The 26,982-nt window shown below is 45.3% G+C and overlaps 1 protein-coding gene across 1 annotated transcript in view; it reads right to left on the bottom strand.

The window, feature by feature from the left end:
- The window catches only part of LOC103249496 (teneurin-4-like), a 369,176-nt gene that overhangs the window by 126,914 nt on the left and 215,280 nt on the right, over positions 1 to 26,982 (bottom strand). The window contains exon 3 of the mRNA XM_008048127.2: positions 4,043 to 4,143. The gene's annotated coding sequence lies outside the window, so the exon portion shown is untranslated. The remainder of the gene's footprint in view (positions 1 to 4,042; positions 4,144 to 26,982) is intronic.

Here is a 26,982-nt window from a genome sequence, read left to right as displayed (position 1 = left end):
TCATGTGAGTTTGAGTTTGAATCCTAGCTCTATCTTTTACTAGCAAGGTACCTTGGGCACGGGGATGCAGTGGAAAGAGAAAGTCCCAGTGTTTTCATCTGTAAAGTGGAGGAAAATAACACCTGGCTGCTGTGATGATAACACACTTCCTTCCATCTTTTGCTTATTTCCCCCTCTCTTCTAGACAACTGGCATCATTTTATCTGCTAATGAATTAGAATTGGTAGTAGATGACTTTTATCTGCCTGTTGGTGACCATAGTCCTCTGTATACATAAATTTGCATATTATCAAGGAAACGCTTATGAAAAACTTTCAGTGGCTGCTCACGTCTTACATGACAATGACAAAAAGTGTCCCACCTCCTCAGCTGGCATCTAAACCTTCCCCCAGTCGGCTCCAATCCTCTCCTCCCGGAACCCCAATCTCCAATCATTCTTGTGCCGAGAGTGCACACCACCAGGGCACTGGGTTTGGGGGACAGCTCAGCCCAGCCTTGGGGATGGTAATGATGGTAAAAAAGGCATTCTCACAGGTCGCCCTACATGTAGGTGTCAGAGGCTGGCCTGTGTGAAGCAAACCCCAGGGCTCTTCCCTCCCTCTTCCCCTCCCACCCTGGAGAGATTCTTTTAAATCATGTCTCCCTCCTCCACAGTGTTTGCAACACCTCCTGATTTAGTTTTCTCTCTGCATGGCATTAGTGTCCAATTTACCTCATCCTCCTGATCTCCCAGGCAGTCAGGAGGAGGCTGAGTTGGCAACAAGGACTCTGCTTCCTGGAGAGCAGGACAGGCAGAGGAGGAGAAAGGGGCCTCTGGGCTGCAACGCCAGATGGTGTTCTGGTCCACTCAGCTCAGGACAACAAACAGTAACTGGGTCCTATCCGTGTGCTAGGCACTGGAGGCTCAAAGATGAAGAGCTGTTTTTGCCCTGGAAATCCCCAGGCTCATGTGGATGGGTGGATGATGCCTGTGTCATGTGCTGCAGGGACTTCACCCTCCTAGGCAGGCAGAGCGAGTGCGTGAAAACGGAGCTAGTGGTGGGAGAGAAAGACAGCGGAGATCTCCAGGGAGGAGGGAACAGCTTATGCAAGGCTGGATGGTTTCAACAGTAGCATGTAAGCAAGTAACAGTATGGAATCCATTCAATGGCTTGTTCATATGTTCCCTCGTTTGTATTTATGGAGCGCCTGTCATGTGCTGGCCAACATTCCGGTTACAAGAACACTTCAGGGAACACTGTAACATAGGTCCCTGCCCTCATAGAGTTTATGTTCTAATGGAAGAAGACAGAAATAAACAAACTTATTTCATAATATATATCATGCTCCTGGTAGAAGTAAATGCTATGCAGAAAAGTTCAAACAGAAGAGGGACCCAGGAGGAACTGGCCTGGGAGGACTATTGCTTTGCACAGGGTGGTCAGGAAAGGCCCCTGCTCTCTCCTCCACCTGGCCCCACCATGGCCATGCCTCCAGCTTCCCATAGTTCCTTGAGCAGCGAACATGCTGGTGTCAGGGCCCTTTAGGGTGGCAGCAAGGCCCAGTGAGCGAGCTGCTGGAAAGATCTGGGGTCTGAGATGGTGCTCAGACCAGTGTGGTGACAGAGGAGAAGGTCACAAGCCCTGAGAAAGGGGGAGAAGTGACTGGATCAGTGTGAATACAGTATAAACCACAAGGGAAGGGATGATGGGAGATGAGCTAGAGTGAAAAGGCAGAACATTCCAGACAGAAGAATCCACCTGTGTCAGGGTTCAGATTCAACCCCGTCCTGCCAGACTCAGATTCTGCTACCTGATACTTTTGCAAAATGTCTTTCCTCCTTCAATGTGGATGAGTTTAATGAGCCTTGCTCTGGGCCAAGCTACGTGGGTGGCACCCACAGAGATGAGCAGCTGGTTTCTGGGTGCCAAGAGGCTCCCTCTGCCAGAGCAGGAGCTGTGTTCATGTAGCTGGCACACAGCAGGGTGTTGGGGAGCCAGGTGAGAAAGGCCTGGAGAGACAAGACTTTAGAGGAGGAAAAGGAGATCATACTTCTTGGGCTTGGGTGGGGTGAGACACTAAATTCAATGACCCTTTTAACTTTCATGTCGTCATTACAAGCGAGCATGGATGGGGTTGAAGAGGTTACCTTCAGCTTTTGTCTTAACATGCTGAACGACCCTCAGTCTTCTTATCTCAAAAATAAGGTCACAAGAACTTCCCCCTGGGGCTGTGGGAGTTAAATGAGCTGCATTAACAAGTCCTTGGCACGATGTCTCAGTAAGTATGAGCCCATTTTGCCTCTCTGTATGAAAAGCAAAAAAATCTTAATAGATCTCCTCAAAGAACCATATGTCTCTACTGCAGAGCATTTTTCTCAGTTCGCAGTTATATATTTTTCAGGGCATGAACAGAGGATACCTTTGTTTTTGTCTTCTGTTATATTTCCAGAGCCTAACATGGTGGTGGGTCCATGCTAAATCTTCAATATGTCTTTTGTGAATAACTAAATACATGACTAAATCAGAGACTTTATAAGGTCCAGACTCTAAAGTACTTGGCCCTTTGACAAGATAATTTATTTAAGTCTCTTTTTTTTGAGTCGGAGTTGCACTCTGTCACCCAGGCTGGAGTGCAGTGATGTTCACAGCCACCACAGCCTCAACCTGCTGGTGGCTCAGGCAATCCTTCTGCCTCAGCCTTCCAAGAAGTGGGAACTACAGACACATGCCACCATGCCTGGTAGTTTTTGTGCTTTATTGTAGAGACGAGGTCTTGTCAAGTTGCCCAGGCTGGTCTTGAACACCTGGGTTCAGGCAATCATCTCACCTCGGCCTCCCAAAGTGCTGGGATTACAGGGTGAACCACTGTGCCCAGCCAAATTTATCTAAGTCTCAATTCCTTATCTGTAACATGAAAATAATAACATCTAGAAGAAGTTACAACTCCTCAGGTATCCATGTCTTTCCCACATTTCCCAGAACTCTAGAAATCAGGCAGGACGATGAGGCTAATTCTGGCCAATGGATTGTTTGTCACTTCAGGAGCAAAGCATTTACAAGCTCAACCTTCCAGTGATTTTTTTTTTCCTTGCTGCAGAGACCATGGTGGTACATACTCTACTTGGTACATCTATAACATGGCAGAGCTTTCATCAGTCTGGTCCCTAAGTCACTAGGTAGAGCAGAGCCCTCCTCCAACTTCAGGTAGATATGTAGTGAGAGCAAGAAATAAACAGTTGCTATGCCAAGACACTGGGATTTTGGAGATAAGTTATTACTGCAGCATAACTGAGCCTAACAAGAATCATATTTTTACCTTGAAAGATTGCTTGCAGGATAAGAAAAAGTGCTTGGTACCTAGTAGGTTCACAGTAGGTTTCCTCAGCCTCTCTCATTCTCAGACTCAACGTATCATTCTACCCTTCTCTGTGCCATGTTCCCTCTCTAACTTGAAATACCCTTCCACTTCTCCCATGCAACCCAAGACTTCCTACTGTTGTATCATTGCTCTTCTGTACAGCAACATGAAGAAATGATTCTAGAATTCCATCCTGGTTCTTAGACCGGCCTCTGGACCACCTGCCTTCTGGGCAGCCTTCCATTCACCTCCCTGTATCCCATTCCCAACTATACCTCTGACTGCACTCCAACTCAGCTTGAGTTGGAACCACCTGACTCTGGGCCCTGCATCCTGATCTCCTGGACCCCAGAATGACCCTGATCACCACTGCTGCCTCATGGCCCTGGAACTGCCAAATGACTTCCTTGCTGCAGCATCCCTATCACACCCTTGCTGGTCGCCTGACCCTGGCCACACTGCCCTCCCACTATATTGGCTGCCATCTTGGTTTCCAGAAGCCTTTACCACTCACTAGTCTTCTGTATCTGCTCCCAAGAAGGCCATTTTTACTCTGGTATGTCCTCCTCCCTTCCTATGCTGCTGAGTGGCAAAAGCCTTCAACCAAAAAATATACATCTTTCAGATTCCAAAACAGTTTTTCTCATCAAGGTCAAAGGTTTACAGCTAATGACCGAAAATCAGAGAAGACAAGGGGACTGACCTGGCTCCATGTCAGCACTTCTTAAGAGTCAGCAGTGTCCGGGGGCCCTGCAGCCCTCTCTCTAAGGCCATTGGATCCTGGAGGACAGGGCAGGATCCTTTCTGTTGAAGCAAAGAACACAGATCCAGCTGAGCAAGTGGTGAGATATCCCAACCCTTTCTCACATACAGCAGACATTGTAACCACATGCTATGGGTACATGGGGCTTGCTCCTGATCCCACAGCAATGAAGATAAGTAAGCGGGATCCTGAACACCCTGTAAATCCCATATAAACACTTCCCTTATGCAGCCTTCCTCTGTTCTCCCATCTCACTTGTGCTATACAAGGCTTGTCTTACAGCCATTGTTTACAGCACAAGGGCAGGGACTGCAGATCTATCTCTCCACAATCCAGGCACCCAGAATGGGACTTGCAGCAGAGTAAGAACTGAGTGTTTGATGAACAAAATATTGACTGTGTTCTGTGATGGGGGGTAGATGGGGAATAGCGTACAGGGCTGAGGCCTAGGGCAGGTGGCCCTCAAGACAGTTCTGTCACTGATTCACCAGGCAAATAAGTAAGTCATTTGCCCTCTCTGAACTTTAGTGTCTTGCTGCTATGGTTTGAGCTTGACCTTCAAAAGTTTGTATGTTGAAGCCTTAATACCTCAATGCAGCAGTGTTGGGAGGTGTGGCCTAATGGGAGATGCTTGGGTTGTGAGGCTCTGCCTTTATGAATGGGTTAATGTCTTCTTATGAGATTGGGTTAGTTACCTTGAGAGTGGGTTGCTATAAAGTGATCCAGGCCCTCGTGCTTGTCTCTTCTGGACATGCCTGCTTGCCCTTCTGCTTTATGCCATGAGATAAAGCAGCAGGCAGGTCCTCACCCGATGCTGGCACAATGCTCTTGGATGTCCCAGGTTCCAGAACCACGAACTAAATACATTTATTTTCTGTATAAATGACCCAGTCTATGGTATTCTGTTATAGCAGCAGAAAATGGACCAAGACATTTGCTCTGCGAAATGAGCCAGTCTGTCCTGTAACACATCACATGACGTGTTGGAGTCACCTGGAAAGAAGTACCCACACAAAAGAAGTACCCATACTATACTGCTCATTGCAACATCTGGCAAATCATTTCCCTTCTCTGAGTCTCAATTTTCTCATCAGAAAGAGGAAAACTGTGAACTGGGTGACAAGTGAGGTCTTTTCTGCCTCTAGAATTTTATGATAATGAATTTGATTCTTCTCAGCATCTCCGGGACTAAGGAGATATCTATACACAATATAGGTTTTTCAAATGAATAAAGGAAATCTTGTCCCACTCAAAAGAAGTGTGAGGGGAGGCTCAAAGATTTTAAGTCATTTGCCTCAGGTCATTGCAAGAAAAAGAAAAGGAATTTGAACACAGGTCCTCAAAGACTAAAGATTTGTGTACTTGCCCTTCCACACTCATACACTAAAAATACTACAAAATGCCTTTGTATACAGAATATCCACAAGACTAAAAATAAGGCATGAAGGATATTCCACCTAGATATCTTAATAACAACAGCAACAACAAAAATCATTTTTTAGGAGTTCCCTGAATTCCCATTTGCTGAATATATCTAGGACTCTAGCTAAGAAAACATGACTATCTATTATAAGATGAGAAATTGTTGGTAATTCCCATTAAAAACAAAATGCTCCTAATTGTAAAACTGTGTTAGCTTCATCTGCATTTAATATGCTTCTTTATTGTAAATCCTCATTATTTTAAACAAAGACTATCTATTAGGCAGGAATTTCACTAGGCTCTGCCCAAGTACATAGTATCCCCTTTCTGCTCCCAGACGCCAGACTCCTGAACACGCCCAGGGTCGACGGTTTGATGGGTTAACAAAACACAGTTTGAAAGTAAACCTAGAAAAATTCTTATAAATCATATTCTATTCACAAAGATAAAAATAAGCAGTACAATACACAGGATATGACTATCATTTTATGTATCTCAAAAAGGCAATAATGGCTATTGTATCTTGCTTTCAGGAAACTCATAGGCTGGCAAGAAAAATAAGACACAGCCACACAGAGCTAGCAAGCTTGGGAGTTTTGTAAGAGAGATACAGATAGAGTGTAGTGAGTGGATGGATAGAAGATGGAGATCGCCTTGGTCCACAAATCATGGAAACCTTAATGAACAATGTATCATTTAAGTTCGGCCCTCCATCAGACAGTGTTAGGTGAGGTGACATGGAGATGGGGCAGTCACTTCCTATGAGGGAGGAAAGGCACAAGAGGAGAATGTAAGCTGACAAAGGACGCGTGTGCAGCTCAGCTTTGCAGCGTGTGTGGGCAGTGCTGAGGGAAGTGGAGGACATCACACCTGACAGGGATGGACCCTGAATGCCAGGCTAGGGAATATGGCCATTATTCAGTGAGCAACAGGGAGCCATCGAGGGCTGTTGAGCAGAGATGTGACATCATGGGAGATCTGCTCTAGGAAAATGAGATTGGCAAGGTTTGCACAAGATGAAATGGAAGAGACGGAGCCTGGGGCAGGCTGTTAGGTGCCTTGATCTCATTTAGCATCTACACAACTGCAGAAGGCAAGCTTTATCCTTCCAGACTTGCAGATAAAGAAGGCAGGCTTTGGGGGATCTAGGCTGCTTGCCCCACATCCCCTAGTGAGGAAGCAGGGGAGGCAAGAGCCAAGTCCTATTCTTTTCCGTTCTAGGTGGGCCACGAAGCGTGCATGAGACCTGTGTGCCTGACACACCTGTCTTCCCATTATCATTGCATCTCCTGCCCACCCAAGGGTATGTGCAGCTTGATTGTTTCCTGAGCTGTCTTTTGGGAGGACCCAGGTGGAATTAAGTGCAGAGCACCTTTGCTTCTGTTGAATACCCCCAAAGTGACCACAGATCAAGGAGATGAGATAATGCTTTGAGTTGAGTCCCAAACAACACCAACTTCAATCTCTTGTAGAGAAATTCAAAGGTAGCAGGAAACCACCCACCTCCCTGACAGGAAGTGCTTGCTTTTGTCTTTTTCTTCTAACCTAATCCTTGGCAATGGTAGCTGCTGTGGATTTAGAATCCCAGAGGAACATCTTTTGGATGCCCAGGAGTCTGTAGGGGCTGTGAAGAATGTCAGTGAGAAACTCAGCTTTCTATGCTGACGGCTGACCCTGCTGTTTAGGGAAGACTGCCCTGAGGACTCTTCACACAGACTTGGAGCTGTATCACAGCACCTGCAGCCTTGGATGATGCTTGTGATTCACTCCTATCAAGATGTCTGCTATGAAAACTTTAAGGAAGGAAAAAATTGCCTCATTCTAAACATGGACACAAGGCAGCTGTGCTATATGCTCGATGGTCAAGGGGGCAGGTATTCTAAAAAGAAGCCCAGCCTGTGGCAAGAGCCGGGATTTTGGAGGCAGGCAGAGAGGGTCTGAGTCACACCTCACCCAGTCACCAGCTACTTGGCATTGGCCAAACCCCTTAGCTTCTTAAGCTTCCTTATGATTAAATGAGAATGAAAATAATGGATTAGAGAGGATAAGTCCCAGGCCTTCAGTACACACATAATGCTGTATAATCATTTCTTCTTGTCTTTTATGTTCAACACTCTGGACATTGCTTTCTCGGCGAGGCTGCCCTCCTCCTCACAAACTTAACAGTAGAATAAATGGAGTTTTTCGAGAAATACTGAAACGACAACAAGTTCATACTTTCGAGCTACCTCTTATGACCAGTGTCTTATAATTACTTGTCTTTATGTCCTTCTCTTCTATCAGACTTGGGGAGCACCTTGAAGACAGTGACTGCTACATCTTTAATTACCAGAACACAGTATTGTCTGTTTCTTCCTTAGCGACCTTATTTTGAGGTCTAAACAAACTCCAGAGTCTGCAGTTCTAGGATTTTTATATTCCCAGCCTGGTTTGAAGAGTGACTTTAAGCAACACCTTCAAGAGTACATCCAATCTTCCAAAAACCATCTTATTACCATGTAAATCATTAGTGCAAAATACTTCACCTTGCTACTTTACTAAGAGCTTTGGTTTTTAATCCAAACCAATTATATGTTCCAATGTCTTCAATAACATCTTAATAATGCCGATCTCCCCAGGTCTCTGGACAGAATCAGACCTGGTTGAGAGAGCTGGGACTCATCAAATACTGGGAGGGGGCATGGCAAAGGGGGAAAAATGAAACAACAAAACTGGATTCACATCCTAGCTGTGAAGTTGGAATGACTCGGCATAATGACTGGGGTCAAAATGAATGTTTGGTAAAGGTTAATTCCCTTCTCTTCTGATTCCAGAGAAAAGCAAAGCCATAAAACTTGTTGCAAGTAAAGAAGGAGAGAAAAGAAAATCACCACATTCCTCGAGTCCATATAGAATATGGATTTTTTAAAAAGCCTTTCTTTCTAAAGACCGAAGGAAGCAGCAGGTTATTTCATTTTAATTATGGCAGCTGCAGCTGCTGCTTTTGGACTCAAAGATAAATTTTCAGATTAAAGAGAAAAAAAAATACACACCCACACATGGACTCACCTAGAAACTCAATTGCATATACAGAACAGCATTTGCTTCAGAGAGCATGCTGAAGGAATGGAAAAATCTGGAATGTCCTGCTCTAGATGCTCTGATCCAGGTGGAAATCCCTACACATGTTCACATTAATGCCCCCCTTGCCTTCTCTCTACCCCGAATGTTGAAGACCAGCTCTGAGCCCAACAGTGCATATTTTTAACACACGCAAGGGAAATCAAGGCAGCAGATGGTTTTATTCAATCTTCCTATGATTTTTTAGCTGGGAGTCCTCATTCATGAAGACCTGAAAAAGTGTTTTTTATGAGTCTTCTGTGGGTTGAGCCAGTCGACTCTGGACACATCCTGTGGAGGAAATGTGTGTTTGCCTCTGCTAGTGTAGGGAAGCTGGGAAGAGCTCATTTGCCACTTTCTGGCCTGGATTCCACTTGATATTCTCTCTTGTGGGTCTTCCTGTCTGGACACACCAGTGGTTCCTCATGTTGGCCATGGCAAACTGTGGCCAAGAATCCTTCACAGATACGCTGCCAAATCTGAACCATGGGTAGCTTTCTGTTGGACATGCCTGAGAAGCTGTGCTATGGCAGGGATGTCAGTTAGATGTCAGGTGGCAGGCAGTGGGGGGAGGGTGAGTCATGTGCACAAGACCAAGGACACTGAGCTGCCACCAAAGAAAGGTCATGTGTTGATGAGATGTGTAAGAACTCCGTCTATAAGAATGAATAAACAGGAGGCACTGGCAGGGGAAGTCTACCGTTAAGCTTTTCAATTACGCCATCAAAAATTCTGGGACTTGAAAGCGTTGGGCATGCATAAAATTCAAGTTCTCAGGCACTGAAGGGGCTCTGCTCCAGGTCTCCAGAGCTCTGCTCAGCTGTGTCCTCAGCTGGCAAAGCCTCCCTTCCTTCCATGGCCACCAGACCCTCACTGGTCTATCCTTCAGAAGCCAATGCAGTTGCCAACATTTTCATGGAGCCATCTCTGTTGTGCCCAGCAAACCAAACCGCATACCCTCGCCAGAGTCACCAGGTTAGTTGATTCTCCCGCTAAGTCCCAGGGGTAACCTGACTTCTGCCTAGGTCTCATACTTTCTGATTGATTCTTGCTTATTATTATATAGCCAGTGCTTTTTCTAAAATGCAAACTAGATCCTGCTCTTCTTGGTTTGAAGCCCTTATTCCTACTCGTTGGCATTGGGACAAAATTCAAACTCCTTCCATGAGCAATAACTTCTCTTCACTGTCCAGTCTGACCACGTTTCCAGTCTAGGCCATGGTCACTCTCACCTAAGATCTTTCTATGCTGTAGCTAGACCAAAGTATTTTTAACACCCCACTGTCTTCCATTGGTCACCCCTTGGCCTGGGACACCCTGTAGCACTTGTTCACTAGATCACCTATGCAGCCCCTCACCTTATTCTAGTGAAAAATCTCTCTTCTCCTGGGAACGCCTTTTCACTGCTCCCCCAATATGGTTGTGAGAGTCATCAGTGCTGTGTGTCAATTATTTCTGGTTCTCTTTCCAGGCCCATACTGATAGGACCAGGTCAGTAACTGTGGTCTGTGAGTTGTGAACAGAAGTGTACCATTGGAAGACTTAGTCGCCAATGTTAGACCCTCTAGAACACTTTTTTGACAAAGTTGGGATGGTTTGGTCAACCACAATGAGAACAAACACTCCCTTTCCACCATCTCTACTAACCACAGAGGATGTGGGCTGCAAGACAATGAACCCCTGTTGTAAAACCACTATGATTTGGGGGAATGATTTGTCCCCGTCATTAATTAGGCTATCTGTCAGACACATGGGTCCTATGAACTGTCACAGTCTTAAAGTATCCTGGCCCCCGGCTACCATTGATTGGTTCAGGGCCGGGCATCTTAACAAAACTGGTTTAGTCATAGTTCTGGACCCCTGACTTCCCTGGAGGAGACCTGAACCTGACCAAAGACGGACCCATTAGAATTCCTCCCTGGGATTTTTAAAAACAGGAAGTGAAAAGAGAGCATAGTGTCAAGAAGTGGAAAATGTAAGATTTAAAAACTGAGAATCATTGACCATGTGGGTGTTATGGGTTGAATTATGTCCCCTAAAGAAGATATGCAGGAGTCCAACCCCCGCCCCATACTGTAGAATGGGGTCTTATTTGGAAATAGGTATTTATAGAGGCAACCAGGTTAAAGTGAAGTCACTGGGGTGGGACCCAATCCAACATGACTCCTTACAAAAATGGAAAAATTGGACCACAGAGACAGATGTGCACACAGGGAGAAGGCCATGAGAAGACTGGAGTTATGCCGTCTCAAGCCAAGGAACTTCCAGAAGCCAGGAAAGAGGTCTCGACAAATCCTTCCCTAGAATCTTCAGAGGGAGCCCAGCTCTGCTGACACCTTGATCCCAGACCTGAAGCCTTTAAAACTGGGAGACAGTAAATACGTTTCTGTTGTTTAAGCCGTTCAGTTTGTGGTACCTCGTTATGTCAGCCCTAGGAAACCCACAGAGAAGGGAAAGAAGGTCTGTGGTGAGAGAAGGAAGCCACTCACCTAAGAAAAGCAGACTAAAGCAGCAGAAAGCGGCATGACAAATCTAATCAGAATTCAAGTTCCACTAGCAATTGTACTGCATCTCTGCCTGTCCTCTGACTGGAGGGTTCAACACCTTCCTGGATTCTATGAGATGGTGGTAAGTCCCTCTGTTTGAATATCATGGTTTGGGGGTTTCTATCACTTCAAATGAACAATCTTAACAAATGCAGTTATTCATATTTGATAATTATCACTGTCCATAAAGTCAAGAAAAGGGTAATGTGAATGGCTCCAAGACTGGTGCCTGGTAGACAAGCGAGACCCCTGCTTCCAGACGCTGTCCAGACATGTTGTAGGAAGACAGAGGCAGGGTCCCTCCTGCCTGGCTGTGACAGCCTTCATATATTCACATGGTTTAATACTCTTGGTGTTTTCTTTAATCCAGTACAGCCAGAATAAAAATCTGAAAAGGATTTTCTTCTGCATAGTTATGCCTTTCTTCCCAATCCAAACACAACTGCATGCCTGGCCTCTTGAAATGCTCCAAAACAAAACAAGAAAGCCCAGCCAAATCCCTTGTTGTGTTTTATGCTATTTTCTTGGCTGCACAATCTTAGAGACCTTTGTTTCTTCTGCTCTGTCCTTGGACTTTTTCTTTCCACATTTGCTTCTGTCCAGGGCTCCCAGGCCAGCAGCAAGGGTGCTCAGTTAGCAGAGGAAGAGAAAGGCAACCGGAGAGAAGGCAAGCTGGGACTGATTAACCATCTCAGACAAGTGCTGAAGGCCTCCGAAAGCAACTCACCAGCCCCCCTGGAACAACCACTGAACACGGGCACTTTTTGGCAGAACGTGGCTAGGCAGTGGGGTGTGGACTAGGGTCTTGTAGAGTAGAAGATAATTTTGTTCAAGGTGTAGTCGAGCCTCTGGGGCTGCCACCTTATGACTTGAAGACCTTACAAAGGAAAAGAAGCACTGCTCTTCTCCAAAGGGCTAGGTCCAGCAATTAAGCATGTGAGCAAGATTTGATGATTGCAGAGTGTGATGGAGTTCACCACCCCCTCCCCAAAGTAAGGGAGGATCTTGATTTGCCGTCATTTATTCTATCCAGGAAATTATATAAAAACGTAAGTCCTTTATGAACCTGCCAGTTGTTTTGATCAGGGAAACTAGAAAAGAGCAGGAGCTTTCTGGAACAGGTGCTGGCCAATGCAGCTTTGAACAAAGAAAGGGATTGGGCGTGGGAAGACTGAATGGACGCTGTGCCAGGCATTTGTCTGTTCGCTCCCAGATCCACGGCCCATGCTGCCCTGCCCTGCACTGCCCTGCAGGGAATGACACTCTTCAGGGTCCCAGGCACACTGGCCTTGGGACAGGTTTGGCTAAGGAAAGACCCTGGCAGGAGACTGAAGGTGAGAAGAGGGTGGCCAGGGTGTCTCTCTCTCTCTCTCTCCATTAACTCACTCACTTTGTTTTAGACAACATCCTGGGCAGTGACCACATAACCTTTGATGCTTTAGGTCCTGGCAGTCACCCTGCATCATGGCTCTAGCTCCTGTTAGATAGTCCCAGGTTCTGGGATCTGGAGATGTCACCTTTTCTCATCGTCCCTCCAGCCTATGGGTGATGGTGGCTCCCTGTTGCTGCTGGTTTCTAGGCTGAAACACATACTGTTTTCTTCTTAGCTATTTCATCAACGGAGTGACCAGTTCTCTACATTCAATTCCCTCTGTTGAAGAACCTAGAGTAGTTTCTGTTTTCCCGCCTGGACTCTGACTGGTACAGGAGCTGAGCAAGAATATGCAGGTGGAAGTGCCATTCCTTAGCATCTGATGTGGTGGATGCACAAAGACTTGCTGTGCTTGACTGGGATAGAGAACCCATGACCGCAGTGGCCACTGCAGTCATGTCCAACAGAGAAGAAGTGATACGTGGGATCCCTAGGAGGTTGGGGAGGCAGCCCTGGAGGGAGGGGGCTAGGAACACATAGTCTTTGCTACCTTTTTGCCCCCCAATAAGTCTAGCCAGATTAAACATGACATCCTTACTGTCAGTTGATCACCTAATGTGGGAAAGGCCAATCATGAATTCAGTGAATGCCAAGGAGCTTGCATGTGAAACTTCAGAAGCCTTTGGCAGGTGAGAGTGTTTTGAGGCACTGCAGGAAAGCTAGGAGTTTAATAAAACCTAGACAGACCAAGAAAGACATCTCTCAGTAGATCTGTGAGACATTTACAATATTTTTTTTTTGAGTTGGAGTCTCACTCTGCTGCCCAGGCTCGAGTGCAGTGGCACGCTCATGGCCACCCCAGCGTTGACCTGCTGGGCTCCAGTGATCCTTCCGCTTCAGCCTTCCAAGTAGCTAGAACTACAAGTGCATGCTATCATGCCTGGCTAATTTTTTATTTATTGTAGACATAAGGTCATGCCAAGTTGCCTGGGTTGGTTTTGAACCTGCGGGCTCAGGCAATCCGCTTGCCTGGATGTTCCAAAGTGCTGGGATTACAGGCTGAGCCACTGAGCCTGGCCGCCATTTTCAATTTAATGAGATGCAGCTTGTGTGGGTCTTGTCGGCGTGGGCACCTCTAACTGTAAAGGGTTAGCGTTGGTCCTTCCAGTGCAGAGGGGTGGGGAAAGTCATTCTTTATTGAGAGAGGATGGGGACAGGAATACAGTGGAAGATCACTTGACTGACTACTGAGAGACAGGCCATCCTTTGTTAGCAAGGAAGAATTTGGTTTGAAAAAAAGAAAGTATCTAAGAACAGACAGGCACAGTTTGGGAGCAAAATCAGACAAAAGTAAAATAATGCCCCCTAGAAATGAAGGGACAACAATTTGCAAGCCCCTTGGGTGAGAGGCAGGTTCCCAGCAGAGGTCAGCTTCCACTGTCAGAGCAGGGGGCTTTAGGGTCTACAACACATTTGCTTTTTGCTTCCGCTGAAGTCTTTGTCACAGGTGGCCTTTTATTGACAGACCCAAGTGTTCCTGACCAATGTCCCCCACAGGAACTGAAAGGACCACCAGGTGTGGAACAGCAGGGCTGTTAACGAACTGCCACATGCCTCACCTCCCAGGAAACACCTATTGGTTCCAGAGAGGAAACCAATGCAGAGAGACTCAACACAGACTTGGTCTCCACTTCAGCCTCCCCACCTACCTTATCAGACCTCACGTGCCCACCCACACAGACACACGTGCTTGTTCCTACCTCAGTGAAGCCGAAAACATTTGTCAAGGGAGATACTAAGCTGGAAAAGAAAGACTGCATTCCATAGACAGGAAAACCAAGAAAATGTGGAGGTTACAAATGTTCCCTCACTTTCTTTTTTGTTATAATATCTCATATTTCACATAAAATTTAGACCAGTTATAGATATACTGAAAATCAGTGTTAGTACAGAAAGTCCTGCTACACCCTGCACCCAGTTTCGCTCACCTTTATATTAGTGGTTCATATTTTAATGGTTCACTTGTTACAAATAATAAACCAATATGACTCCATTATTATTAATGAAAGTACATAGTTTATTGATTCAGATGTCCTTAGTTTTTACCTAATGCCTTTTTCTGTCCCAGAATCCCATGTAGAGTACTACATTACATTTGTGATTGTGTGTCCTTAGGCTCCTTGTGGCTATGATGATTTTTCCTTGTTTTTGATAACCTTGGCAGTCTGGAAAAATGCTGGGAAGGTTTTTGTAGGATGCTCCACTCCTGGAATTTGCCTAATATTTTTCATGTAAGACTGGGAATATGAACTATTGGGAGGAAGTGTCTCTTATGTTTTTAGCTGAATCTTGGTTATAAAATCCACACCTATAATCCCACTGGGGTCACTGGTAATGTCAGGCAGCAGCCATGACAGACATGTTCTGTGGTTATGGCAGCATCTACACAATCACTGCTATCCTTGCCCCCTGGAGGCCACAAAGTCCCAGTCTGGCCACAATTGACCTTTCTAGCATCAAGTCCTGGATTTTCCCTCAGACTCGTTTGCAGTGTCCCTAACATGCTCACACCCCTTCATATCTTCAAATCTATGCTTTTGCTGTTTCCTCTGCCAAAAACACCATCATGCCCCTTGACTACCTGAAAATTCCACTTAGAAGTCAGAGCCTAGCACACACAAAAGCCTCCTCTTGGGAGACTTCTCTGATCCACCATTTTAAAGAGAATTGATCCGTCTTCTCTGTGCAACACTGCACATTCCTGTCCATTCCTGACCACTCTACTTACCAACCTAAGACCCTTCAGCATGTGGTGTTATATGGGTCTGTTGTGCTTGTAGCTACATTGGTAGACACTCAATTATTATTTGTTGAATGAATGGATGATACTTCTGGACCATTTCTTTTCTTTTTCTTCTTCTTTTTCTTCTCCTTCTCCTTCTTCTTCCGTCTTCTGTTTTCCTTCTTCTTTCTTCTTCTTCTTCTTTTTTTTGGAGATAGGGCTTTACTCTGTTGCCTAGACTGGAGTGCAGTGGTGTGACCTAACCCTTCTGCCTTGGCCTCTCAAGTAGCTGGGACTACAGGCATGCGCCACCATGTCTATAATATAATTTTAAAAAATCTTTTGCAGAGACAGAGTCTTGCTGTGTTGCCCAGGCTGGTCCTATATTCTTCATAGTTGTTTGGATATGCCTCTGTTTCCTGAGGTAGACTATGAATCAGGAGGAACAGAAGGACCAGATCCAGATCCTGTTTAATGAGGGAAGGCTTGATAGAGAAGCTGGCATTTAAGCCATGCCTTGCGGACCATTTCAGGACATGCTGGTCATTATTAGCCACTGCTCCTTCTTTCTGGGCATCACCCCACAATTTCTGAGAGGAGCACTTTTTGTGACTCAAAGGAACATACAGTGTATATGCAAGATCTTCTCCAGAAGTTTAAAATCTAAGAGCTTCTAAGCAGTAGTAAGGCCCTTCTCTTTCTAGAGCTGGATTTCTGACCCAAACACTGTCTCTGCTCTGTTACGAGTGATTGAGAACTATCCCCAGGAAGTCATTTGGTAAGAGACAACCACTAGCAGCTCTGACACCCAAGGAGAGGGCTCCAGCCTCTGCCTGTGACTAGAGTGGACAATCACTCTGAGCCTCAGTTCCTTTGCAGGACAATGTAAACAATATTAATACCTGTAACACTGCTAAAAGGTTCTTGTAAAGACTTGTTGAATAATGGATAGTAAAGTACTTTATGAAAGTAAAGCCCAATCTAAACCTTTTTTGTTGTCACTAGCAGCAAGGAACCCAGTCTTCACTTCTGAGCCTTGTGACATTTGGCCAATGACAGCAGAGACAGGCAGTGGGCAGGAAGATGGGTGCTACCACGTAGAGACGTAAAGACAAGTCACTGGGCCTTTTAACTAAGATCAAAATCAAGTGTGTGCAGTAATAGACACATATAAACCAACCACATGTTTATAGTACAAAGGATTTGTTTTCTGGCTGCCTTGCAAGAGCCTTTGGGCTGAGGGTTACCCTTCAAGTCTGCCTTTGATGCTTATTTCAGCCCACTGGGCCCATTGGGGTGGGGAAGAGGTATGTGTTGCCCGGGGAAACCTGCTTCCAACCTTGGCTGGGGATTTTGCATGCCAATTATACAACTTAACAAGAATGAAAATTAATTTTACTTTATAATTTTGCACAGCATAAAGGAAATAAAATAAAGTTAAAAAATACATCTAACCGGAAAAATATTTGCAACATGGAGATAGAAGAGGGTTAATATCCATTCAATAAAGATCCAGTAAAAATTGATGAGGGAAAAAAATTCAGGACCCTAGCAAATAAATTAGAAACAGTCACAGGCGAGCTATACAGCAAGTATATTAAATGAATACACACATGGAAAAAATGTTTAGTTTCTCTAGTAATCAAAGAAATACAAATTAGAGCAAAAAATAAAATACCATTATATAGTGCGTCCCCTACATATGAACCTTCAAGTTGTGAACTTTCAAAGATGCGAATGTGCATTCACAAGTCCAGTCACATAAGTTAGCTCATGCATCTGAGGTATATTGTCATGTGTGTGCATCCTTTATAAGAGGCTGTGTTTTTGTGCACTTTACTGCAGAGTACTGAATAGAGTACAGTATCTTTATTTCAAGACCAGGATGTCTGGAAGCAGGTATAAAAGCAGCAGTGATGTAGCTGGTACTATATAACTGATGGTGTTAGTTGGGTACCTAGGCTAACTTTGCTGGACTTATGAACAAATTGGGCTTATGAATGTGCTCTCTGAATGGAACTCATACATACAGAGGGGATTTACTGTACCTAAATTAGTGACCATTGAAAAAATAAATAAAGGGCTGAGATACAGAAGAAAGATCACAATGTTTTGGAGGCAGTCACTGAAGAGCACTCATTTATCAACTGCTGTATACCAGCCACAACTCATGGCCTGGTATACTAGATTAAAAAAATCAGGATCCCCAGCTGCAGGGGGCTTCTACCCAGGACATCCACTTTCTGGCTGTGCAATTTTGGGCAAGTTATGTAACATCTCTAAGTTTCCTAACTCCTTATCTGTAAAATAGGGATCATGATGCCTACTCCCAGGGCAGTTGTGACAATGGCAGATCTTCACATCTGCTAACTCATTTGACTCACCCAACTCTGAGATCTAAGTTAGGTAGGGAACATTAGCCCTGAGTGCAACTGAATGTGAAAACCAATACTCCGGAGAGGGGCAGTTACCTGCCCAAGGTCACAGGGCCAAGGGCTCCAACCCCGTTCTTGGGGGCTCTGGGTCATGCTTTCTGTAGAGACAGTAACATGAATGGGGCCCTGAAGAGAAGTTGGTGGAGGTCTGGCCCAGTCTGCAGTGCTGGAGAGAGAAACGTGACTAACATTGCAGGTGACTGGCAGCCAAAGGGGTGGCATCTGGATCAGATCCAGGTTCAGGTAGTGCAGAGGCCAACAGGAGGCCCGAAGAAGGGGCCAGGTGGTGCCAACAGTGCACGCAGGGAAAGAATCTTTCGGAGCATAAATCCTACCTGGGTGGCCCACACCTGGGCACCTCCATTTTCTTACTTTCTTACTTACTTACATGTGCTGATTCCATCTACATCCAGCAGTGACTGTGAGTGGATTTTCCATCTCTCTGGCAGATGATTAAAAAAGCAGGAAGTGGCAGGTGGCCTGGTTGTGATCTGCCCTACCAGTCACTCCAGAGTGATGGGCGAATGTAGTGAGGAAGGAGTTGCTGAGTGCATCCTGAAACAATTCACTACCCATACACCCCACAGGCATGAGCCTGGGGAATTGTGCTAGCATTCAAGACACATTATGCCAGGAATGGGGAGATAATCAAAAGGAGTTGCTCCAAATGTGAGTCAGAATTCTTACGGGTGAGAAATGTCTGGGAGAATCAGTATTGCTGAGGTAGATCTTGAGTCAGTCAGAAAACGAGCCAAATCAGTGGTCTGGCAGGAGGTTGGAACACAGACCAAAGCGCACCAGGAAACCCAGGTGAGGTCAGGAGAGTAGGGTGGTGAAGAACTCCTGCCCATGGCACTCCTCTGATTAAAACTATCCAGGTGTGCCACTGCCAACAGGATGAAATTCCAGACCCTCAGAATAGGGCACTGTGTGATTCTGCCTCTGTCCTCCCAGCACCTACCCTTTCCTCTAACCTCTAACCTTGTCAGGTTTTGGTTGTTGCCTAAATGGACAATGCAGGGTCAAGCCTCCGTAGGCGCACAGTTGTCCTGACCCCATGCCAGCTTCTCTAGAAGCCTCTGCAAAGATCCAGACTGAGAGACACAATGACTTTGGGTCCCTTCACCTGCAACATTATTTAGTTACTTATCTCTCTCCACCACTGCAGGCTGAACCATTTTTTATCTGACTTTGCATCTCAAGTCCAGCATGGACCCTGACATATAGCAAATACTCACATATTCAGTAAACATTTATTGGACAGATGGAAGGTTACGTGGCTGGCCAGGTGAATAAAATAAATGTTTGACATTTAGGAAGCAGAAAGGGAGTTGTGAAGAAGACCAGGGAAGAGGCTGGGGCCAAGAGGTCTCAGTTGAGCAGGAGGCAGGGGCTTGGGAAGAGTCCAAGGGATTCTAGTGACAATGGTAGCCAGAACCAGATAAGTGATGGCATAGAAAGGCTGAGGTGGGGGGAGGGTGCAGGGAGCTGACCCCTAGCTGCCATATGGAGCTGAGCACGATGCATTTAGGCAAGGCAGGAGCCCAGATGTGTCACTCCATACTGGTGGGAGTGTGAGTGGGGAAAGGAGAAGGTGAGGGAGGCTTTACCAACACGAAAGCAGGTCTGTGGGCTGGCAGAGTTTCAGCACATGCTGATACCCACCTCCATGTGGTCTTTCATGAGACTTTAGTGGGCAAACCTTGGTTAGGATGGCCCAAAGACAGGGTTCACATGATTCGAGCCAACAGAAGCTTCTTTTTTTTCTAACTGTATTTTAGACTCAAGAGGTACACAGACATGTTCGTTACATGAACATATTGTATAGCAATGGGGATTGGATCTCAGGTGGTCCATTCCCCATCAAAAAATGGGCAAAGGACATGAATAGACACTTCTCAAAAGAAGACATACAATTAGCCAACAAACTTATGAAAAAATGTTCAACATCACTAATCATCAGAGAAATGCAAATTAAAACCACAATGAGATGTTACCTCATTACCTCACAACGTCAGAATGGCTATTATTAGAAAGCTCAAAAACAATAGATGTGGTGTGGTTGTGGAGAAAAGAGAACGCTCGTCCACTGTTGGTGGGATTGCGAGCTAGTTCATCCCCTATGGAAAATAGTTTAGAGATTTCTCAAAGAACTAAAAATTGAATTATCATTTGACCCAGTCATCCCACAACTAGGGATCTACCCAAAGGAAAAGAAGTCAATATATAAAAAAGATACCCACACTCTATGTTCACTGAGGCACTACTCGCAATAGCAGAAGGCTCTTCTAACTCAGCCAGGTCCTCAGACCTTTTGATGCACAAGAAGGAAGGGAGCTCTTTCAATATGGCTGTTCTGAAGAGTGGCATCTCATGTGGCATCACTAGAGAAGCATGCAGTTACCTCTGCAGTGTGCTGGATCCCAAGGGAGGTTGTTCAATGGGATGCAAAGAGCACTGAGCTCGGAGTCAGGCAAAGCTGGGGTCAATTATGTGATTTGCTACTCAACAGTCAAGTAGCCTTGGATGAGGCCCTTCACTTCTTTGAGATTTTGTATCCTTATCTGCAAAATGAGGGCAATAAAAAGCACTTTCCACTATAAATGTTCATTTAAATAAGGTTGCATATGCCTGGCACTTTCTTCCCGATGGTCTTTGCCTCTGAGCATTCCATTCATCATGTGAGCAACAGAGAGAAAATTACTATAAAGCCAGCCAGGTACTTGTCATCTGGTACTTGTCATCTGGTACTGGGCACCCCGAAAGCTAGAGAAAAGGCCACGAGAAGGTTTGGTCCCCTATGGACTTAGAATGAGATGATGAATGCTCTACCCTTGCATTCCCTGTATGGGAGTGCACATCTTCCATCCCTTCTTCCTGGCTAAGAGGCCTCGGGCAATTCCCTGCATGAAGCTCAACTCAATTTCTCCATTAGCTCAAGATGGGTCCTTAACCTATGCACCAAGGGCTGCCCTCAGGCTGGGATGAGATCACTTCTGGGAAGGCATGGGGAAGCATGGAAATACTCAGGAAAGGTCCCCATATTTGCTTTCTCTGCCTCTGCAGAGAGTGGCTTTCCTGTGAGTTCTCAGGGGTGCATTTCTGCTTTCTCATTTGAACACTTAATGGGTTTCACCCTTTTAAGTGACACCTGCTGGAAATGTAATTGTGCACATAATTGCTATGTGGGAATGGAGGTGGGTTTATTTCCCAATGCTGGTGCTTCCCTTAGGAAAAGAAACAGTGCACCCATGCAGCCTTTTCCTATATCCTTGCTGAGGGAGCAGACAGTGGTGGGTTTTTTCCCTGGATATAGGGCAGCTGACTGGGGGGACTGGCAAGGTAAGAAGGAAATGCCTACTGAAGCATTAAACTTTCCAGAAACCAAATATCTGGCACTGGGCTCAGTGACTTGTCCTTGTACAAAGAGGAAAAGACTGAAAATCCCATCAGAAGTTTCCCTGACGAGCATTCCAATAAAATTCCCAAAGATAGGGTGGCCCCACTGTAGAGTACACAGTGAGGGTTAAGACCTGGCACACACAAAGTTCCAGCTCTTTTCCCTAATCATGTGGCTGGACACTTGGCGGGTACTCAAGACAGAGAAGTTGAGAACATAGCAATAACACTAATGATAATAGCCAGCATTATGGTAATAATCTTGTGTATGATTGACCAGATGAAACTCAGGACAGGAAGGTTTGGGAAGGCAGAGAAAAGGGAACAGAAAGCTGGATCAGGGGATAAGAAAAGCAAGTCTTAGTGCCAGCCTCTATATAGACAGAAATATAGCAATAAAGGACTTCAAATAGAAATACAAATACATAAGAATACATCAGGCTTGCCGTGTTCAAAAAGTGACCATTGATCTGTGACTCTGTGGAAACTGCTTTTTCTTATCATGGATACTCTCCCCTGCAGGTCCCCTCCAAGTACTTTCTTTTAGCTTTCAGAGATTTATCTGAAGTCTCTGGAGAAGAATTAGGGCATATACCTTTTTAAAATTTTTAGCTGAACCTGTTTAGACCAATTCCTCTGACCTCTCATGCCTGAGGTCCAACCTCTTCTCTCACTACATTCCTACAGTAGGCAAAAAAGAAGCTGCCACCACTCTGTAAGCAACAGGCCAGTCTCCCGAAAGTGTCTGTGATTCTGTTTTGGGTGAGTTGTCTCTGCAGGAAGGGTATGTGGGGTTCATGGTCCCTGCTTGCATGGTACTCATTCCAGGAGTGAGAGTCAGGGCTCAGATGCTGCCACAAGCAATATCATATGGAACAGAGGCACGTGATAAATAATAACATGGAGTGCACATGTCCCCAGATTTCTACATCTCAGTCCTGGAGCACAAATTGCAAGGGGAAAACACACATGATGATCTGTGGAATCCTTCAGAAGCCTTTTAGAGATGGTCCTGCCATCTAATGGAAACTTCCTTCTACGGCCACAGCTACTGTCACTCAGCTCTGTTATGCTGGTGCCCTTCTTGATTCCCTCATTCTGTAGGTTGATTTGCTCCCAATGAAATGTCCCCGGCATCACCTTGTGTCTTTGAAGTTCCACACTTCCCTCTCCCCATGCTGGGATCTGTTCCTTGACTGTCAGCACTCGGGGATCACTTCGTGTTCACTTTGCTGTGTTCATGTCGGACATGAGCTAGCCCTTGGAACACAGCTCAACAGCAGGTCTTGGCTCATGAGACCACATCTGTAGCAGATACCAAATACCAGCCTCTCAACACCCACTCCATTCCCCGTGCCCTCCACCCTGTGTGTCTTTCTGTCCCCCAGAGGCTAGGCAGCTGGAAACAACATTCCGGGTCCCTTGTGGCAAGATGCAGGTTCAACCAAGCAAATATACCCACAGGATTATGGAGGGCAAATGTTCCCACAGGGGTAGTGACTATGCTCAGGTGCATGGGATCTTCCTGCAAGCACAGTGGTGGGGGCGTATACTTATCTGGACAGCTGTGGCATAGGTTTTACTGTCTAGCTATTAGAGTTTTGCATTCCAAGCAGCGGGAGAAAGGGGAGTCTAACAGCCCTGTGACATGCAGGGTACTTCTCTGGCTCTGTGGCATCCAAGCTTGGGTCCTTGGCATTCCTGAAAAGTTTGCAGGCCACCTAATATCCTGTATGAAATCCTTTTCTGTTTAAACCAGCCAGAATAGATTCTGTTGTCTGAAACTAAGAACCTTGACTGAGACAACATCCGCCTGCCCCAAAACTGTAAGCTCCTTAAGAGCATAGATTTTTTGTGTGTGTCTTTATCTCCCCTGAGCCCACAACATGCTCTGTGCCTTGAAGACCTGCACTGACTAGAAGACTAAACAAACGGTGGGGTACAAAGACAAACACCCCCGGAGGCCCCACCCACCACTGCCAAGACACATTGCTGCAATTCCGCTAATGCTTGGGAAATCAGATCACCTGGCTTATTAAACTCCAGTATAAAGTAAGCATAAACAAATAGGTTGCGAGTGTGGGTGGAGAGGATTTCTTATCAAGAGTGTCTAAAAAGACTGTGGTGCACAGCCAAATTGAAATGTGTTTTGTCGGCTCAGAGGCTTTTTTCGTTTCCTGCTTGGCTGGCTCTCTGCCGTGTTCCAAATAGCTAAGGGACTTTCAGATAATCAAAGTTCTCTAACCATACATACTGTTAGTAACTCCTTTCAGACCCTTCCTGTCCAGATGTACAAAGAGAACAGCAAAGGGAAATAAGTCCAACACTTACTCGCTACACCCACTAAACCACTAAATCTCAGCAGTTCTGAATCATCAAACCTTGCATTTCTCATTAACTGCCCCTCAGATGCCGCATTTTCAATTAAGCTGGAAGCACTGCTATCCTAATTATGTTATGATATTAGTCCCCAAAGATTAATATGCAGCTAATAGTTAGGGAGTGCTGTCTGGATTGCATTTCTCTATTTACCTGAAAGGAAATATTTCCTTGACTTATCAAGCTGTCCTTGACTTGGGGACTCAGGAGCATAGGACCTGTGATGGTTAATTTTATATGTCAGCTTGACTGGGCTAAGGGTTGCCCAGATATTGGGTAAAACATTATTTCTGGATGTGTCTGGAGGGTGTTTCTGAGAGAGATTGGCATTTGAATGTATAGACAGAAAAGATCCCTTCACCAAAGTGGATGGGCATTGTCCAGTTGCTTGAGAGTGGGATCAGTACAAAAAAATGGAGGGAGGGTGAATTAGCTCTCTGCTTGAGCTGGGAGATCCATCTTCTCCCACCCTTGGACATGAACTTTCTTAGTTTTCAGTCCTTCAGACTCAAAGTGGGACATACTCTGCTGGCTCCCTCAGGTTTCAGGCCTTAGGGTTTGGACTGGAATGATACCACTGGTTTTTCTGGGTTTCCTGATCTGGAGATCATGAGTCTTCTCAGTCTCCAAAATGACATGAGCCAAACCCTCATGACAAATCTCTTTATATCATCTAGGTATCTATCTACCTACCTCTTATTGGTTATGTTTCTCTGGAGAACTCTGACTAACACAGGATCCCCAAATTAGGTGCTCTCAGGTGAGCTCTCTCTGCAGAGGCAGCTTTGGGTGCACCAGGACCTGATCCCCATCAAGCTGCAGGTGAAACATCACAGGGCCCTCTAAGTGGGGCCACATTTTGTGTTTCTTGTGTATCTTCACATAATCCTGTGCTCATAGGAAGTGCTCAGCTAAAACTTTCTCAGCAGACCATCCTTGAAATGTCTTATTGAAAACACACAACAGAAACCCTGCAATATGCCTGCTTTTCATAAAAAGTAAGGCTCTGTTCTATGAAAGATGCAACCAATGAAGGGAAAGAAGCCACATTTGCCACCGCACATTCTGAGTCAGACATTTCCAAAATACATTGGCTCATTTAAACCTCCCAAGTATCCTTTGAGACAGATGTTGTCCTCAATTTACAGTTAAGAAAACTGAGATTCAGGAAGGTGAATTGCAGAGTTTGAGATTAACTTGGGTGATGGCAGAGACCTAGATGCAATGACTCCAGGCCCAGGCTCTGTCCAGTACATCCAGCATTCACTAACTGGTATGATGGTGCATTGATAGGAACTGTGCACGCAGCAATATAAGACATGTGCCCTTGTGCTCAAGGACAAAGGGAACTAACAGTCATTTAATAAGTATCATCACAGCAATAGCACTAATTGTTGACATTCACTCAGCACTTACTTCTCCTGGGACACTCTGCTGAGAGCTTTATATGTTTCAGCCTCACCCTCTTTGGACTAAGCCTCATTTCTCCCATCCCAGAGATGAGAAAACTGAGGCTCTGCGTGCTCGGGTATAAAGATAGGAGGGGTCAAGCCCAGAGCTAACATGCCACGTGGCTCTAAGTTCCCTGTGAACTCTCCAGGCCTGTTTCCTCCTTCGAAAGGTAAGAACAAGCCATTGCCTACTCTGTGTGGCCCATGTGCTCTTTGAGCTATGGCTGTTGCCATGTTTCCTGGCTATGGCCCCCTTCCCTAACTTGGGGAGATGAATCTCCTCTTTCTTTCTCTGTCTTTCTAATTGACTTTTTAAATAAACTATATATTCTAATCTTAAAAAAAAGATGAGAGGCCGAGGTGAGAGGATTGCCTGAACCCACGGGTTCGAGACCAGCCTGGGCAACTTGGTGAGACCTTATCTCTACAATAAATCAAGAAAAATTAGCCGGGCGTGATGGCGCATGCCTGCAGTTCCAGCTACTTGGAAGGTTGAGGCTGAAGGATTGCTTGAGCCCAGCAGGTTGAGGCTGCAGTGGCTATGAGCATGCCACTGCACTCCAGCCTGGGTGAGACTCTAAATCAAAAAAAAAAAAGAAAGAAAGGTAAGAACACCTGATTGTTGGATCAAATAATGAATAATGAGCAGGGATAGTGACATCTTACTGTCAAGTACCGAAGGCTTTACAAATGCAAAGCACTAGTCATAGAACACCATGGTGGTTAGGTGCTCTGGAGCCAGGCTGCCTGAGTGCCAATCCTGACTTGGCAGCCTAATAGCCGTATGGCCTCGGGGCAGGCACTTTCTGTGACTGGCTTTACCTTGGTTTCCTCATCTTTATAATGAGGGTGATAATAGCACTTGCCTCATCAGGTCATTGTGAGACTTAGACGGACTACTGTGGTAGAATCTGGTACATGATTCTGTGGATAGCCAAGAAGTCATTACAGGACTTGTGAATCCTCCACACTCCCATGATGTGAACTCTACCTTAGCTCTAGCTAGACAACTTACAAGTCCACTCTTTAGATTTAAGGGGTCTGAACAAAAATGTGAAAGGTTACTGGTATCCACTGTTGACAAATCAAATCCATCATTGGCCAGCTCCTCCAGAAAGCCCACCTGGACCACTCTGTCTTACCGTGACTACTTCCCTGGCTGAATTCCAACGGACACTGAAATTCAGAGAGATTAAGTAACTCATCTGAGGACACACAACTCATAAATGGTACACTAGGATTTAAACCCAGATCATTGGACCCCAAAGCATGTGCGCTATGCACACATGGGACTCTTTTGTTCCTATATTTGGAAAGCTTCAGCATTAAATCCTCTTAACTTGGGGCCTTTTAAAAATAAGTAATTCCATTAAAACCTTTCTTGATGTGCTCTTTGCACAGGATCTTTGTTCTTTTAAGTTTTCTACTGTTTTTGGAGTCAGTTTGAGTAATTTACATTTTCTCAGAAAATCACCCACCTTGCAGAGATTTTCAAATGTGCTAGAGTACAATAGCATCTTGTATTGATACACTGTTAAATCACATAGGTTGATTTATTTTCTTTCTCATTTATTAGTTCTCTTCATTTTAATATTAGAAGCCTTCCAGCGGTATATTTATTTTATAGTATGCATTCAGAGCAATAATACACACACACACACACACACACACACACACACACACACACACACGTTATTTTTAAGTGCCGGCTACAGTGATGCTGACTAGCTTGAAAGGAAGGCAGAGTGTGTCTTTGAGAGAGAACCCCCTTTTTCTTTGAGGAAAAATGCCATGATGAGTTTGTTTGGATATGAAAGGGAAGGCCTCCTGAATTTGGACAAAGAAGAGTTATATTGTTCTATCTAAGAAAGCAATGAATGAACCAGACAGTAGACTGCTGGAAGAGAGTTTTTTTTTGGTGTGGGGAGGGGTGCAGGGAAAACAGGGAAAAGAGGGCCAGGCATCAAGGTGGCAAGCAGGGACAAGCTGGCTGGG

This window comes from Carlito syrichta, unplaced genomic scaffold, assembly GCF_000164805.1.
Source record: "Carlito syrichta isolate Samal-C Ts95f unplaced genomic scaffold, Tarsius_syrichta-2.0.1 Scaffold120549, whole genome shotgun sequence".
Classification (NCBI taxonomy): domain Eukaryota; kingdom Metazoa; phylum Chordata; class Mammalia; order Primates; family Tarsiidae; genus Carlito; species Carlito syrichta.
The sequence above is the reverse complement of the archived record's forward strand: the minus strand, read 5'-3'. Positions and strand labels throughout refer to the sequence as shown.